This window comes from Capra hircus, chromosome 1, assembly GCF_001704415.2.
Source record: "Capra hircus breed San Clemente chromosome 1, ASM170441v1, whole genome shotgun sequence".
NCBI classification, from domain to species: domain Eukaryota; kingdom Metazoa; phylum Chordata; class Mammalia; order Artiodactyla; family Bovidae; genus Capra; species Capra hircus.
The window spans coordinates 113,165,705-113,183,768 of record NC_030808.1 but is presented as its reverse complement, the minus strand read 5'-3'; positions in this window follow the sequence as shown (position 1 = coordinate 113,183,768).

Here is an 18,064-nt window from a genome sequence, read left to right as displayed (position 1 = left end):
TTTAGGAAAATACAGAAACAAAGACTGACTCAAGAAAAGCTGTAAAATCTAAGTAGCTGAGTAATTCTGCAAGGAATATAAAAAAGTGCCCGCCCAAAAGTCTGGTTTGAGCTGTTTCATTATTAACTTGTCCAGCTTCTAAAACACAGACAGGTCTTGTGCTATTTAAGCTGTCTCAGAGGATAGGGGAAGAAAGAGAATTCTACTCATTTGAAGACTTCTCTAGGTTTCGTAGTAAAGTTCAGACAGTAACATCTGATGAGATAGTGAAATGAAGAGTTATTATAAATATAGCAACTGATTCAATGATTTATAGACCTTAAGTGGAAAGAAGGGAAAGACCGTATTTGTTGAAGTCCCTATGGCTAGTGCCAAAATACCCTCTGGCCATACCTGCCCAGAAGAAACTATGGGTAATTTTTAAAACAATCATAGAATGGGATAGACCTTTTTAATTATGACATAAAAGAAAATACTGAAATATTTTATTTGGATGAGTAAAGCAATGAGCACCTTTCTTTGAACAAATAATGTCTGTATATGAAACTGGTAATATTCAGTTCAGTTCAGTTCAGTTCAGTCACTCAGTCATGGGGGACTCTTTACGACCCCATGGACTGCAGCATGCCAGGCTTCCCTGTACATCATCAACTCCCAGAGTGTGCTCAAACTCATATCCATTGAGTCAGTGATGCCATCCAACCATCTCATCCTCTGTCATCCCCTTCTCCTCCCGCCTCCAATCTTTCCCAGCATCAGGGTCTTTTCCAATGAGTAAGTTCTTCACATCAAGTGACCAAAGTATTGGAGTGTCAGCATCAGCATCAGTCCTTCCAATGAATTACCAGGACTTTAGGATTGACTGGTTGGATCTCCTTTCAGTCCAAGGGACTCTCAAGAGTCTTCTCCAACACCACAGTTCAAAAGCATCAATTCCTCAGCACTCAGCTTTCTCTATGGTCCGACTCTCACATCCATATATGACTACTGGAAAAAGCATAGCTTTGACTAGACAGACCTTTGTTGGCAAAGTAATGTCTCTGCTTTTTAATATGCTGCCTAGGTTGGTCATAGCTTTCCTTCCAAGGAAGAAGTGTCTTCTAATTTCATGGCTGCAGTCACCATCTGCAGTGATTTTGGAGCCACAAAATATAAAGTCTCTCATTGTTTCCCCATCTATTGGCCCTGAAGAGATGGGACCAGATGCACTGATCTTAGTTTTCTGAATGCTGAGTTTTAAGCCAACTTTCTCACTCACCTCTTTCACTTTCATCAAGAGGCTCTCGCTCTGTGCCATAAGGGTAGTGTCATCTGCATATCTGAGGTTATTGATATTTCTCCTGGCAATCTTGATTCCAGCTTGTGCTTCATCCAGCCTGGCATTTCTTATGATGTACTCAGCATAGAAGTTAAATAAGCAGGGTGACAATATACAGCCTTGACATACTCCTTATCCTATTTGGAACCAGTCTGTTGTTCCAAGTCCAGTTTTAACTGTTGCTTCTTGACCTGCATACAGATTTCTCAGGAGGCAGATAAAGTGATCTGGTATTCCCATCTCTTTCAGAATTTTCCACAGTTTGTTGTGATCCACACAGTCGAAAGTTTTGACATAGTCAATAAAGCAGTAGATGTTTTTCTGGAACTCTCTTGCTTTTTTGATGATCCAATGGATGTTGTCAGTTTGATCTCTGGTTCCTCTGCCTTTTCTAGATCCAACTTGAACATCTGGAAGTTCATGGTTCACATACTGTTGAAGCCTGGCTTGGAGAATTTTGAGCATAACTTTGCTAGCATGTGAGATGAGTGCAATTGTGCAGTAGTTTGAATATTTTTTGGCATTGCCTTTCTTTGGGAATGGAATGAAAACTGACCATTTCCAGTCCTGTGGCCACTGCTGAATTTTTAAAATTTGCTAGCATTTTGAGTGCTTTTGCACTGTGGTGTTGGAGAAGACTCTTGAGAGTCCCTTGGACTGCAAAGAGATCCAATCAGTCCATTCTGAAGGAGATCAGCCCTGGGATTTCTTTGGAGGGAATGATGCTGAAGCTGAAACTCCAGTACTTTGGCCACCTCATGTGAAGAGTTGACTCATTGGAAAAGACTCTGCTGCTGGGAGGGATTGGGGGCAGAAGGAGAAGGAGACATCAGAGGATGAGATGGCTGGATGGCATCACTGACTTGATGGACGTGAGTCTGAGTGAACTCCGGGAGTTGGTGATGGACAAGGAGGCCTGGCGTGCTGCAATTCATGGGGTCGCAAAGAGTCGGACAGACAGAGCGACTGAACTGAACTGAGTGTAGCACTTTCATGACATCATCTTTTAGGATTTGAAATAGCTTATCTGGAATTCCATCATCTCCAGTAGCTTTGTTCTTAGTGATGCTTCCTAAGGCCCACTTAACTTTGCATTCCAGGATGCATGGATGTCGCATTCCAGGATGTTTTAGAAGCTAAAAGCTGAAGGCAAAGGTAATATTACCTACAGTGGAACCAGTGCTTTCTCAACATGAGGTCAAAGGATCACTTTCATTAAATTCATCTGAATGCTTTATAAAATACACATTCGTGGGCACTGACTTAGACCACAAAGTGAAAATCTCCTGGAGACCAGAAGACCATGGTTTTCCGCCTTTAAGAATTCCACCCCTGTGAAGTGAAAGTCACTCAGTTGTGTCCGACTCTTTGCAACCCCATGGACTATACAGTCCATGGAATTCTCCAGGTCCGAATACTAGAGTGGATAGCCTTTCCCTTCTCCAAGGGATCTTCCCAACCCAGAGATCTAACCCAAGTCTCCCACATTGCAGTGAGTCAGTAATAAAATGTCCACCTTTGTTTTGTATAGAGTTTACAGAGTGTTTTCCACAAGTATTTTTCTTTTCTAAAAATTAATTAATTTATTTTAATTGCAGGCTAATTACTTTACAATATTGTGTTGGTTTTTGCCATACATCAACATGAGTCAGCCATGGGTGTACATGTGTCCTCCTGTCCCAAAACCCCCTCCGACCTCCCTCCCCATCCCATCCCTCTGGGTTGTTCCAGTGCACCAGCTTTGAGTGCCCTGTTTCATGCATTGAACTTGGACTGATAATTTATTTCACATATGGTAATAAACATGTTTCAATGCTATTCTCTCAAATCATCCCACCCTCGCCTTCTCCCACAGAGTCTAAAAGTCTGTTCTTTATATCTGTGTCTCTTTTGCTGTCTTGCATATAGGATTGTCATTACCAACTTTCTAAATTCCATATATATATGTTAATATACTGTACCGGTATTTTTCCTTCTGACTTACTTTACTTTGTATAATAAGCTCCAGTTTCATCTACCTCATTAGAACTGACTCAAATGCATTTTTTAATACCTAAGTAATATTCCATTGTGTATATGGTCCACAACCTTCTTATTCATTCACCTACCAATGGACATCTAGGTTGTTTCCATGTCCTAGCTTATTGTAAACAGTGCTGCAATGAACATTGGGGCACATATATCTCTTTCAATTCTGGTTTCCTCAGTGTGCATGTCCAACAGTGGGATTGCTGGGTCGTATGGCAATTCTTTTTCCAGTTTTTTAAGGAATCTCCACACTGTTCTCCATAGTGGCTGTACTAGTTTGCATTCCTGCCAACAGTGGAAGGGAACCCTCTTACACAAGTAGTTTTCTAATTCCAAATTCACATTACATCAGGATGATTGTCATGGCAGGTATTATTAGCCCCACTTGAAGATAAGGAAGGAAATCAGTCCTGAATATTCATTGGAAGGACTGATGCTGAAGCTGAAACTCCAATACTTTGGCCACGAAGTATTGTGAAGAACTGACTCGTTGGAAAAGACCCTGATGCTGGAAAAGATTGAAGGCGGGAGGAGAAGGGGATGACAGAGGATGAGATGGTTGGATGGCATCACTGACTCAATGGACATGAGTTTGAGCAAGCTCTGGGAGTTGGTGATGAACAGCGAAGCCTGGAGTGCTGCAGTCCATGGGGTTACAAAGAGTCAGACATGACCAAGCGACTGAACTGAACTGAAAGATAAGGAAATAACATTGAGATATTTAGACTGGCTCAGAGACTAACCTAGAGAATAGTGGAGCTCAGATTTTACTCCTCTTTTCACAAGTACAAACTCCGTCTCCACCCCTCATGGAAACCCCCTAAAATTCACAGTTCTTCCTCTTTGTAGAACAAACTCATGGCAGTTATTCAGAACAGACTGTCGACAGTTCAGTTAGTTCAGTTCAGTTGCTCAGTCGTGTCCAACTCTTTGCGACCCCATGAACAGCACACCAGGCTTCCCTGTCCATCACCATCTCCTGGAGTTCACTCAGACTCACATCCATCGAGTCCGTGATGCCATCCAGCCATCTCATCCTGGGTCGTCCCCTTCTCCTCCTGCCCCCAATCTCTCCCAGCATCAGGGTCTTTTCCAATGAGTCAACTCTTCACATGAGGTGGCCAAAGTACTGGAGTTTCAGCTTCAGCATCAGTCCTTCCAAAGAAATCCCAGGGCTGATCTCCTTCAGAATGGACTGATTGGATCTCCTTGCAGTCCAAGGGACTCTCAAGAGTCTTCTCCAACACCACAGTTCAAAAGCATCAATTCTTTGGCGCTCAGCCTTCTTCACAGTCCAACTCTCACATCCATACATGACCACAGGAAAAACCATAGCCTTGACTAGACGGACCTTTGTCGGCAAAGTAATGTCTCTGCTTTTGAATATACTATCTAGGTTGGTCATAACTTTTCTTCCAAGGAGTAAGCGTCCTTTAATTTCATGGCTGCAGTCACCATCTGCAGTGATTTTGGAGCCCCCAAAAATAAAGTCTGACACTGTTTCCACTGTTTCCCCATCTATTTCCCATGAAGTGATGGGACCGGATGCCATGATCTTTGTTTTCTGAATGTTGAGCTTTAAGCCAACTTTTTCACTCTCCTCTTTCACTTTCATCAAGAGGCTTTTTAGTTCCTCTTCACCCTCTGCCATAAGGGTGGTATCATCTCCATATCTGAGTTTATCGATATTTCTTCTGGCAATCTTGATTCCAGCTTGTGTTTCTTCCAGTCCAGCGTTTCTCATGATGTACTCTGCATATAAGTTAAATAAGCAGGGTGGCAATATACAGCCTTGACTTACTCCTTTTCCTATTTGGAACCAGTCTGTTGTTCCATGTCCAGTTCTAACTGTTGCTTCCTGACCTGCATACAGATTTCTCAAGAGGCAGGTTAGGTGGTCTGGTATTCCCATCTCTTTCAGAATTTTCCACAGTTTATTGTGATCCACACAGTCAAAGTCTTTGACGTAGTCAATAAAGCAGAAATAGATGTTTTTCTGGAACTCTCTTGCTTTTTCCATGATCCAGCGGATGTTGGCAATTTGATCTCTGGTTCCTCTGCCTTCTCTAAAACCAGCTTGAACATCAGGGAGTTCACAGTTCACGTATTGCTGAAGCCTGGCTTGGAGAATTTTGAGCATTACTTTCCTAGCATGTGAGATGAGTGTAATTGTGCGATAGTTTGAGCATTTTTTGGCATTGCCTTTCTTTGGGATTGGAATGAAAACTGACCTTTTCTAGTCCTGTGGCCACTGCTGAGTTTTCCAAATTTGCTGGCATACTGAGTGCAACACTTTCACAGCATCATCTTTCAGGATTTGAAATAGCTCAACTGGAATTCCATCACCTCCACTAGCTTTGTTCGTAGTGACGCCTTCTAAGGCCCACTTGACTTCACATTCCAAGATGTCTGGCTCTAGATTAGTGATCACATCATCATGATTATCTGGGTCGTGAAGATCTTTTTTGTACAGTTCTTCCATGTATTCTTGCCACCTCTTCTTAATATCTTCTGCTTCTGTTAGGTCCAGACCATTTCTGTCCTTTATCAAGCCCATCTTTGCATGAAATGTTCCCTTGGTATCTCTAATTTTAAATGGCAGTAGTGAAGGAGGAGAACACCTCAGGCACCTGTAGTCTAGGAGGAAAGAGCCAGTGTCACAGATGAAAGAGAGGTACATGACCACACAGTTCGCAAAAGAAAGCAGGGCCCGGAATGCACCACTGCAACAGGAGACAGCAATAGGAGTTAATGGAAACACTTGTGGAAGACAAGTTGGCCATTTTACAAAGAAAGGAAGGCGTGTCTTAAACAAAACCTGAGTTGAGCACAAGTTCACATGCCCTTCAAGAACAACTGGCCCAAAGACCCTCAGCTGTAGAGGCAGCAGCAGTCAGAAGTAATGAGTCCAGGCTATCGACAAGGATCAAGCACCGAAGCCTCTGCCTCTGTGGATCCCTGAGTCTGAGGGTTTCTGCAGCCCATGTTTATGGAGGTGCTTGAGAATCCCCATCTCAGCAAACCTCACTCTCTTGACCCACAGCAGGCCTGGGAGCCCCAGGGCAGAGACCCCAGTAGAGGTTCTGACAACCTTAGCCCAGAATTTTCCTCTCATCTCTGTGTCAGGGACTTCATGCCACTGTCAGAATGTGTCCCTGGCTTCACAGTCTACCCTCCACCCACACATCCCTTTAGTGAAATTGTGTGTGCCTCTCCTCCCAGCAGAGAGCCTCCAACCCCTCAGCCCTCAGGTAGAGCTTGCTCTCTACTAGGAACTATTCCAGCACTGAGGCATTTCTGCCCTCTGAAATGAACTGCTGATCCCCTTAGGGAAATCAGAGTAGAACTCTGTGATGACTGTAAGCTGGTGAGATTCATCCATATCGTTGCCTGAAGATGCCTTTTGTTCCTTGTCATTGCCGTATAGAATTTCATGGTGAGATGATACCACATTTTTAGATCCATTCTTCTGTTGGTAGGTAATTGGGTGTTTTTCAATTTTGGCCTATTTCAACTTAGCTGTGTTAATGAATTTCTCTTGCACACTAGGGATGGAATTGCTACATCTTCAGTTTTGGAGGATAATGTCATGTAGTTTTCTACACTGGGTTAACCAGTTTCCCCACTCAAGACTATATATGAGCATTCCTTTTGCTCAGGATCCCCACCAATATTTACTACTGTGAGACTTCAGCAATTTCGTCCATCTATTGACTGTGTAGGTTTTTTTATAATTTAGATTTGTGTGCTTTTGGCTTATTTATTTTTGGTTGTGCGGGGGCTTTCTCTAGTTGTGGTGATCAGGGGCTACTCTTCATTGCGATGGGAGGTTTTCTTATTTCAGTGGCTCTCTCTTGTTGCGGGGCGTGGGCTCTAGAGCACTGGCTCAGCAGTTGTGGTGCACAGGCTTAGTTGACCCTTGGCATGTGGGATCTTCCCAGGTCAGGGATTGAACCTGTGTCCCCTGCATTGGCAGGCGGATTCTTTACCACTGGACCACCAGGGAAATCCAGCTATGTAGTTTTAATTTTCATTTATCTCCTGACTAAATGAAAGGTGCTTTTTGTTTGATTTTGGTAGTTAGGGGCTACTCTTAACATGAAATGTGTATTCAAGTATTTTTCCAGTTTCTCTAATTGATTGGAGTTCTTACATATTTTTGGTGCTGGTCCTTTGCCAGTTATATCTGTTACATTTTCTTGCATTCTGTTGCTTGTCTTTTCATTCTTTATGGCATCATTCAATTAACTACCTTTTAAAAACATACTTAGGATGAAACTTTCACTCTTTAAGAAGTAACGATTTGTTCTTTTATTTTACAAGAATTGAATAGCAGATTATAAAGAGGAAAGAGATTAGAGGGTATTGCACATTCTAGACAATCTTTTTATGTAATATTTGAATTTTTATATGAATCATGTATTGCTTCATTCAACAATTATTTATTGAGCACATAATATGTGCCAATAAGCTGCTCTACGTCCTAGGGCTCCATTATTGAACAGAGGCTGACACCTGACCTAGCAGAACTTACAAGGTGGGATTCAATATTGCTTTTACTTAAAAAAAAAAGCCTCAGATTTAATTTCCATCAAATTTTCATTCTGAGCTTTTACATACCTATATATAAAACAACATGGTACATAATTCAGAGTGAACTTGTAAAGCGATAAGCAAAACTTTCTGCCAAGGGTTGATTTTTGTCATTGATTTCAATAGCAAGTTTTCCAGAAAGTGTGCTGAAATGTCAGCTCCCAGTCCTCTTTAAAAAACACTGTGTATAAAGATATTTATTTTAAAACACCTTATTGCCATGAGTCATCTTAAACTAAAAATGCAAGTTGAAACATGAATCAGATTCTGGACTGAATTTATTATAGTCATTAAATTTGAATTTTTATTATGAGTCAGTAATAAACACATGTAGGAAAATAAATCATTAGGTATGTAAGGTATGTGAGCAAATATACCTCCATTTCAGAACCTTTCAGAACCCACCCCTCCTCCACCACTGCCTTACTCCAATCCTCTCTGCCCTGGTAGCCACAGTTAGCAGTTTCTTTTTAAAAAAAAAATAATCCTTAAATTGAAGTATAGTTGATTTACAATGTTGTGTTAATTTCTGGGGTACAGAGAAATGATTCAGTTTATACACACACCCATATGTATATAAATATATACACATATATCAGGAGGGTCCCCTGGATGAGGGCATGGCAACCCACTCCAATATTCTTGCCTGGAGAATCCCTTGGACAGAGGATCCTGGTGTGCTGCAATTCTTAGGGTCACACAGAGTCCGACATGATCAAAGTGACTTACCACACAAACACATACATGTATACACATATATTCTTTGTAAAATTTTTTCCCATTATAGCTTATTACAAGATATTGAATATTTTCCCCTGTACCATACAGTAGTATCTTGTCATTTATCTTTTTTATATATAGTAGTGTAAATGTATTAATCCCAAACTTCTGACTTATCCCTACCCCCTTTTCCGTTTGGTAGCCAGAAGTTTGTTTTCTATGTCTGTGAGTCTGTTTCTGTTTTGTTAATAAATTCGTTTGTATCACTTTTTCAGATTCCATATATAAGTGATATCATGTATTTGTCTTTGTTTGTTGGACTTCTCTATGTATGATCATCTCTAGGTCCATCCGCGTTGCTGCAAATGGCGTTATTTCATCCTTTTATGGCTCAGTAATATTCCAGTGGGGCTTCCCTGGTGGCTCAGCAGTGAAGAATCCCCCTGCAAAGCTGGAGACACAGATTTAATCCCTGGGTCAGGAAGATCTCCTGGAGAAGGAAATGGCAACCCATTCCAATATTCTTCCCTGGGAAATTCCATGGACAGAGGAGCCTGGCACGCTACAGTCCATAGGGTCAGAAAAGGGTCGAACACAACTTAGCAATTAAACAACAACAGTATTGCAAGCAGATGCTTTACCCTGTGAGCCACCAGGGAATCCCAATTGTACTGTTTATATACTATATCTTCTTTATCCATTCCTCCATTGATGAATATTTAGATTGCTTCCATGTGTTATCTATTGTAATTATATTGTACTTAGTGCTGCAATGAACATTGAGGTGTAGGAATCTTTTCAAATTAGAGTTTTCTCCAGATATATGCCCAGAAGTGGGATTGCTGGATCATATGGCAACTCTATTTTTTTTTTTTTAAGGACCCTCCATCCTGTTCTCCATAGTGGCTGCACCAATTACATTCCCACCAACAGTGTAGAAGGAAATCCTTTTCTCCACAACCCATTTAGCAGTTTCTTATGCGTCCTTTAGGAGATGTTCAATCATGTGCAAACACATAGGAATTAAATATGCATTCTGTCTAAAGTATTTTGTGCCGCTGAGTTAATGAGCTGCAGATTTCTCAGGTGGGGATGAGGGGCTGTGATCTGGATTGAAGACAAAGTGACAGCCTCTCCCAGGCTCAGAGTTGGGCCAGGTGAAGCGGGAAGGGTAGGGCCTTGACAAAGCCTCTCAGCCCCAGGCTGGCTCTGCATCTGCAAGCGGCCTGAGGATTGTTTGGGTGCTGCCTGGAGGTGGCAGTGACCTCTTGGGATCCCAGGTTGCACCGCTCCATCTTCATCCAAGCTTCAGAAGGCACATTTACATGGTGGGCTTTCTCCTCCTTCTACTCCTGAAAAATGAAATGAATGCTGACATCACCCCACTTCCTCTTCCTCCCAGAAGTCTAGGCAGCCCCCTCTCCTCACCTGGCACCATTATACTCTGCTCCCACTCTTTCGTCTGTCCTCCTCTCAGTTTAGCTTTCTCAGGTGCAACACTGGATTGATTTCTCGTCCCCTTCTTTTAGCTCCCACCCTACTTGTGGCCTCCTATGCTTCATACTCCCTCCTATCCAATAGCCAGTACTCTTGGAAAGGCATTTTAGATCCATAACATCAGTAGCCTTGGGGATCAAGTTAATATATATGATGGATGCATATCTGCGTGCGTGCGTGCCAAGTCACTCCAGTCGTGTCCGACTCTGCGACCCCATGGACTGTATGTAGCCCACCAGGCTCCCTCAGTCCATGGAATTCTCCAGACAAGAATACTGGAGAGGGTTGCTATGCCCTCCTGCAGGGGATCTTCCAATCAGGGATCAAACCTGTGTCTCCTGCAGCTCCTGCTTTGCAGGCAGATTCTTTACTGCCGAGCCACAGAGGAAGCCCATAAGCGATGTATATTCTATAAATATTCCCCCGCTCTGTACTACAAAAGTTTCTTCAGAACTGAGTGGCCAGATTGAACAAAAAAAAAATATAGCATGCACAGTCAAATTTGAATTTCAGATAAACTACAAATAATCTTTATTATAATCAGTCTACTGCCATTTTTAATCTGCATTTAATCGGCCAACTCTGTTTCAAAACTCAGCTGAGCAGTTAAATTAAACAGTCCTTCTAATCTGCATATCTTTGTGCTAAAAACAAAGTTTAAATCCTCCCTTCAATGACCGTGGCCCATGCACAGCAAAACATCCCATCAATTTTAAAGAAACACCTCACCAATTTTAAAGCTGGGCACTTTGAGTTGTCTTGCGCCAGCTCAGGAAGCATTTCACTGTGGTTGCTAGGTGGCAGATCTCAACTCAGGAAAGCATTTTTCAAATTCTATTAGTACTGCTTGGTGAGAGTACTTGATAATGAGCCTAAACATGTATGGTTTATAGAGCTTTCCCCTCTTACCATTTTTCTTCCAATTTAAAATCTGTAGCAAAACCAAGTTTAAATAACACTTTCTAAAAAGCTTTGTCTTTTAAGCCAAATGCCAGACTGTCTAGGTAAACACAGAATTTAGTAATCATGGTTTTAATTTATTTCAGCTATTTTTCCCTGCTGAATTTTTGAGATAGGTAAGACTGGATTTCTTCCAAACAAATCTGGGCAGAAGAAAACTTGAAATGTGTTGGCTAGCTTTACGTATCCCCGCATGATTCCTGATACAGTTTTACCTGGAAAATGAGGGCACACAGAATAATTTTTTTTTTAATCTCAAGTTCTTTTTGCAAACATCAAATACTTCACACAAAAGGAACATTATGGCCTATTCAGATAATTTTTTGTTCAAATTACTTAACAAACTTCATGAAACAAGAGTTGTGATTCTTCATACCCCTTTGATAATTCGAAGGAAGAGCAGGATCCAGAGGACAGTATAAAAGGGGCATAGGGCTTCCCTGGTGGCTCAGATGGTAAAGAATCTGCCTGCTGATGCAGGAGACTCCGGTTTGATCCCTGGGTCTGGAAGATCCCCTGGAGAAGAGAATGGCTGGCTACCCACTCCAGTATTCTTGCCTGGAGAATTCCATGGACAGAGGAAGTATTGGGTAAACTGGGAGACTAAAGAGAGAAAGACTGGGGAATTATCAGCAAGGGAAATCAATAATAGTGATGATGGCACCCCTAATCTAGTTTCCCCCAAAAGAAACACACTTAGAGGATGTTAGCCATATATCACCATTAATTAGGAGCAGACTCCTAATTACTCATCACAGAATTAAATCATCCTTGTATCTTTGTTCAATAAAGTGTTCTCTTTTACTACCTTACCTGACCCAGGCATTGAAGAATGGGAACAAAAAAGAATTATGGAAATTTAGGACTAAAGGCAACCTGTTTTTCCTTCTTGGTGCTCAGATTTTGTAAAGAAATAAGTTAAATGTTTATCAACAGGAAATTTGCCAATAAGTGATGTAAGATTAGGTGGAACCATATGAAATTGATAGTGCATCTGATTCTTCCTAATGCTGTGCAGATGTTAAAAATAGAGAGTGGCTCTGTAATTACTGGTGGAGAATAATATCCCAGGTAAATGATAAATTACAGAACATCGTTATAGGATACTAGTGGGTGTGGGGGTGTCCAGGGTATGTGGGGATATATATGCTTGTTTATGTCCCACCATAAATCTGAAGATGATAAAATATGCAAACAGTTAACAGTGAATGCCTTCGGAGGGCGGGATAGAAAACTAGAGACAAGAGCAGGAGATATGTTTTACTTTTGTACAATCCCAATTTTTACCAAATGAATGTATTAAAAATTTAAAAGGAAAAAAAAAAAAAAAAGACCAAACCTGCAAGGAAACTATTGCTTAAAGAGGTGAAAGATCTGTTCAAGCCATGCGGTGACCTCAGACTAGAATCTATTGAAGAAAGTGGCTGCTCAATTGTTTATCTTATCCCTATAGTTCAAAGAACAACAGTGAACAGTTGTTCTCTTTGGGGCTTAACAAGTTCAGGGAGTCACTGTCTACCTTGACTTTGTAGTTTACCTTGGATCTTAATCACTCTATAGTTAAATGGAGAGCTTCCCCTCAAAAACCCAGTGTCAATGGCGGGGTGGTCAATGAGATGTGACTCATTCTCAGAGTCACAGTTGTGAATTAATAGATTAGATGCTGCTGGCTAAGACTGGCAGAAAGAAGCCCTTTCTCTCTTATAATTTCCTTGGGTCCTATCAACAAGAGTCCTCTGAGCCATTTTCAGCATCCTTTTCTCACATGATCCTTTTCCTTTATGTTAGAGTTGGAAACAACATAATTTTATTCTGATTATGTTCTGTTCAAGATTGTTGTTGTTTAGGCGCTAAGTCATGTCCAACTCATGTGCCCATAGACTGTAGCCCACCTGGCTCTTCTGTCCATGGGATTTCCCAGGCAAAAATACTGGAGTGGGTTGCCATTTCCTTCTCCAGGGAGTCTTCCTGATCCAGGGATCGAATCCAAGTCTCCTGCCTTGGCAGGCTGATTCTTTACCATCTGAGCCATCAGGGAAGCCCCTCTGTTCAAAATAGAGGAAAGGTGATTAGGAATTTGTTTTGTACAGTTCAGATGGCCTCCCTTCCTCTCCCCCCGACTCCTGTATCCTATTTTCCCCAGCCACTGGACTGGCCACATCCAAATTATTCTAACTGACCAGCATTTCTCAAACTGTGCTGAGAAGAGGAACAATTTCATATTTGCAGCTGAAGAAACTGCAGTCTAGAGGTTCAGTGACTTGTCCTCATTCCCACAGTTAGAAAGAAGCAGACACAAACTAAAAGACAACTGCCTGACTTCCAGCCAAGTGTCCCCAGTCTTGAAATAAAACTGCTTATTTCTCCCTTTCCCTCCAGCAACCGCTCTGTTTTCTCCTTTCCTTTTACTGTCAGAATTCCCACACTTGCAGTTAAGTGCCTGCACTGTTTTCAGGCTGCCTGCTTTCTGCAGAAGCCCTGTATGTTGGGTTCCATGCCCACCAGGACGAGAGGGGCTGGTTGAAAGAGAACTAAGTGGGTTAGATGCCCCCTGGGGTTGGTCTTTCCCGATAGGTTGTTATCAAGTCTATGGCAGGGACAGTTAGTAGAATCATGCCTACTTTCTTTACCACTGTATCTACAAGTCCAGAGCCTGATACCCATCAGGAGCCAAAAAAATACTAGCTGATCAATGAGACTGACTTTCCTTTCAGAAAGTCTTCCTTTCTAAGGGGTTTGCATTTATTTCCTGATTGGATGACCGTGCTTGGTGTGCCTCCTCTTCCTCTGGACTAACATTATCACTGATTGATGGATCTGTTCATTTTACTGAAGCACTGTAGGAGATAGAGGAAGAACCGATAGTGGGGTGCTTATGTTTTCAGTTCAGTTCAGTCGCTCAGTCGTGTCTGACTCTTTGCCATCCTATGAATTGCAGCACGCTAGGTCTCCCTGTCCATCACCAACTCCCGGAGTTCACTCAAACTCACGTCCATCGAGTCGGTTTTATTTGTGGCAAAAGAATATAAGTGAGTAATGAATCACAAATAATATAATGATGTGATAGTTATAAGGCAGATTGGAGCCAGACTGCATGGGTACTTAACATCTCTGCGTTTTAGTTTCCTCCTCTATAAACTGGAGACAGTGGTAGTTCTTACCTCATGAGGTCGTTGTGAAGGTTGAAGTGAAAGTGAAAGTGAAGTCGTGTCCGACTCTTTGCGACCCCATGGACTGTAGCCTACCAGGCTCCTCCCTCCATGGGATTCTCCAGGCAAGAGTACTGGAGTGGGTTGCCATTTCCTTCTCCAGGGATCTTCCCAACCCAGGGATTGAGCCCGGGTCTCCTGCATTCCAGGCAGAGACTTTAACCTCTGAGCCAGGTTAAGTCATGTATTAATGATATAGTTGAAGCACTTCAAAGAGAGTCTGGTATATTGCAAGTGCTCAAAAAATGTTTTAAAAAGCAGAAGGTAATATATTAATCATTATTATAAGTGCTGTAAGAAAGTATCTTTTTAAGAACTTTTTTCCCAGTGAGAATTAATCAGTTCTCAAATTCTCTTTTTCAAATATCCTTTCCAATTTTTTCTTTGTCATTTTGACTCATCACTTCATTGTACCAGGGTTACTAAGCTTGTCCAGGATGTTTAATATCTGAGAACGGGAGAACTGAGGAACCTCAGTTAACAGCCAGCACCAATCAACCCTCAGCCAACTGAGTAAGGCTCTCCTTGTCTATCTGTCCATCTGATCCAGCCTACTCCACAGCTGGCTGTGGCCATGTGGGAGAGCCTGGGGAGACCCTCAGAAGAACCCACCGTACCAGTTCACAGAATGGTGAGGAGCAATAAATAATACAATTTGCTATTTTAAGCCACTAAGTGGTGAGGTGGTTTGTTTTACAGCAAAGCACAATTGAAATACCACCTTTAATTTTGTCCCAGAGGTGGACATGCTAACACTTTGAATATTACAAATCTTGATATTAAGTAGTTGTGTTAATTCACTCATTTGTGTCTGACTCTTTGCAACCCAAGGACTGTAGTTCAGCAGGCTTCTCTGTGGGATTTTCCAGGCAAGAATACTGAAGTGGGTTGCCACTCCCTTCGCCAGGGAATCTTCCCAACGTGGGGATCGAACCTGGGTCTCCCACGCTGCAGGCAGATTCTCTGTCATTAAATAGTTATACGCAGCTGTTTGCATTAAAAAAAAAAACTCAATGTAGGACATTCTGCATAATGCGTTCAAAAATAACTTTTCTCTCCTACTTACCATACAGTATTTTGAATTTTTGTATGAGTAATTTATGTCTACACTATTATTTTTGGTTGTTGCATTTTACATCATGATTTATTAACAAATCTCGTGGTAAAGAGTCAGATTCTGATTTTTTTGCTACTGTAAGAAATGCTTTAATGGACATCTTTGAACATATATATTTTTACACATTAAAGATGATTTCCTCAGGATTATTTCCTGGGCATGGAATTACTTGGTTGAAGATATGCCTGTTTTCAAGGTTTTGATTAAGTATCATCTAATTGCTTTTCAGAAAAGTTGTTTACATTCTTACCATGAATGAGTCAGGACCCTCTTTTCCCTGCACTTTTACCATGGTTTTTTTTTTTTTTTTTTAAATCTTTGTTGATCTAATGAATGAAAAACTATGATCTCATTACTGTTTTAATTTTGTTGTTACCAACTGGGGCTGAGTGTATTTTTATGTACAGAAAGCACTCACGTCTACTCTAAAATTATTCTCACTCTGCTCATTTTTCCACTGTTAGTCTTTTCCTTAAAGATTTGTGAGTGATTAGATACTAACATTTGTCTGTTATGCATATATTTAAATATTTTTCTATAGTTTCTTTCCAAGAGAAGATTTCCCTCAGCTTTTTGGGGTTTAGGTGGATTTTTTTTTTTAATGCACAAACAAATCTGTTTATTTTTATTTATTTATTTTATCTCTGAGATTGGTGTTATCAGTTATATTGTTTTGAAAGATAGCAAAGTTTAAATACTTTTAGAGTGTCAGATATTATCCAAGTAAAATTCAGACCCCTCAGTTTATGTCACACACCACATTCTAGTCTCTATTTAGCCAAATCAATCTCCCACAACTTAATGCATATTCCCTGTTCTTGTGATTTTAGTTTGTGGTATGTGGAGCTCCAGAGCTCTGGAGTCTGACAGATCCCAGTTATTAATAGGATTCTGACTCAACTGCTTACCAACAGTACAAGAAGAGCTTTTAGACCCTCTACTTCTTCCTATTTAAGCGGAGAGAGGATTAATTTGAGATTAGTTCCTGGAATATAGTTGGGCACTTAGTAAATATTAGTTCTCAAGCCATGCCCTTGTGTTTCTATTCATTCTGGGACATGGCTCTAAGATATCTTTTTCCTCCCCTCTGTCTCATGACATTTTACGTATTCTTCAGGTCCACTTCCACCCAGACTCCTTCATAGAGGCTTTCAGGGAACAGGGAGCTTCATCATACACCTTACTCAGCTTCAGTTCAGTTCAGTTGCTCAGTTGTGTCTGACTTTTTGTGACCCCATGAACTGCAGCACACCAGGCCTCCCTGTCTATCACCAACTCCCACAGTCCACCCAAACCCATGTCCATTGAGTCGGTGATGCCATTCAACCATCTCATCCTCTGTTGTCCCCTTCTCCTCCTGCCCTCACTTTTTCCCAGCATCAGGGTCTTTTCAAATGAGTCAGCTCTTTGCGTCAGGTGGCCAAAGTATTAGAGTTTCAGCTTCAACATCAGTCCTTCCAATGAACACCCAAGACTGATCTCCTTTAGAACGGACTGGTTGGATCTCCTTGCAGTCCAAGGGACTCTCAAGAGTCTTCTCCAACACCACAGTTCAAAAGCATCCATTCTTCGGTGCTCAGCTTTCTTCACAGTCCAACTCTCACATCCATACGTGACCACTGGAAAAATCATAGCCTTGACTAGATGGACCTTTGTTGGCAAAGTAATGTCTCTGCTTTTTAATAAGCTGTCTAGGTTGGTCATTGGAGAAGGCGATGGCACCGCACTCCAGTACTTTTGCCTGGAAAATCTCATGGATGAAGAAGCCTGGTGGGCTGCAGTCCATGGGGTCACAAAGAGTCGGACATGACTGAGCGACTTCACTTTCACTTTCATGCATTGGAGAAGGAAATGGCAACCCACTCCAGTGTCCTTGCCTGGAGAATCCCAGGGACAGGGGAGCCTGGTGGGCTGCCATCTATGGGGTCGCACAGAATCGGACACGACTGAAGTGACTTAGCAGGTTGGTCATAACTTTCCTTCCAAGGATTAAACGTCTTTTAATTTCATGGCTGCAGTTACTCAGCTTAGGTGCCTTCCAATTTTTATTTTAATGTTTCAAATGTAGTTACAAGTTACATTCAAATTACAAACTTCAGGAAGGGCTGGCCAGTGCTTGACACTTAAATGCACCCAATAAGTATTATTGGTTAGGATTCTGTGCTCTCACTGCTGTGGGCCCAGTTTCTATCCCTAATCGGGTCAGGGAACTAAGATCTCCAAGCTGCTTGTTACGCCTACAACCCCCCGCAAAAAAAAGAGTGCATGAAATTTAACTGGAAAGTAATAACACTAGTTAACCAACTGTAGTTTTAAGTTAGCCTAATTATTATTCCAGACATGTAATTGGTGATAAAGGCAAATTTGTTTAGGAAATATAGCAATGATTGGTATCTCTGCCTCTGGGACCCTGTATTATACCACTGAATATTTCAGTAGTTCAGTGTCATGGGGGAAATGAGTGAAGGTGGTCAAAAGGTGCAAACCTCTAGTTATAAAAGAAATAAGTTCTGGGATATAATGTATAGCATGGTGATTACAGTTGACAATACTGTGTTATATATTTGAAAGTTGCTAAGAGAGCAACTAAAAGTTCCCAAGAAAAATTATTTATAGCTATGC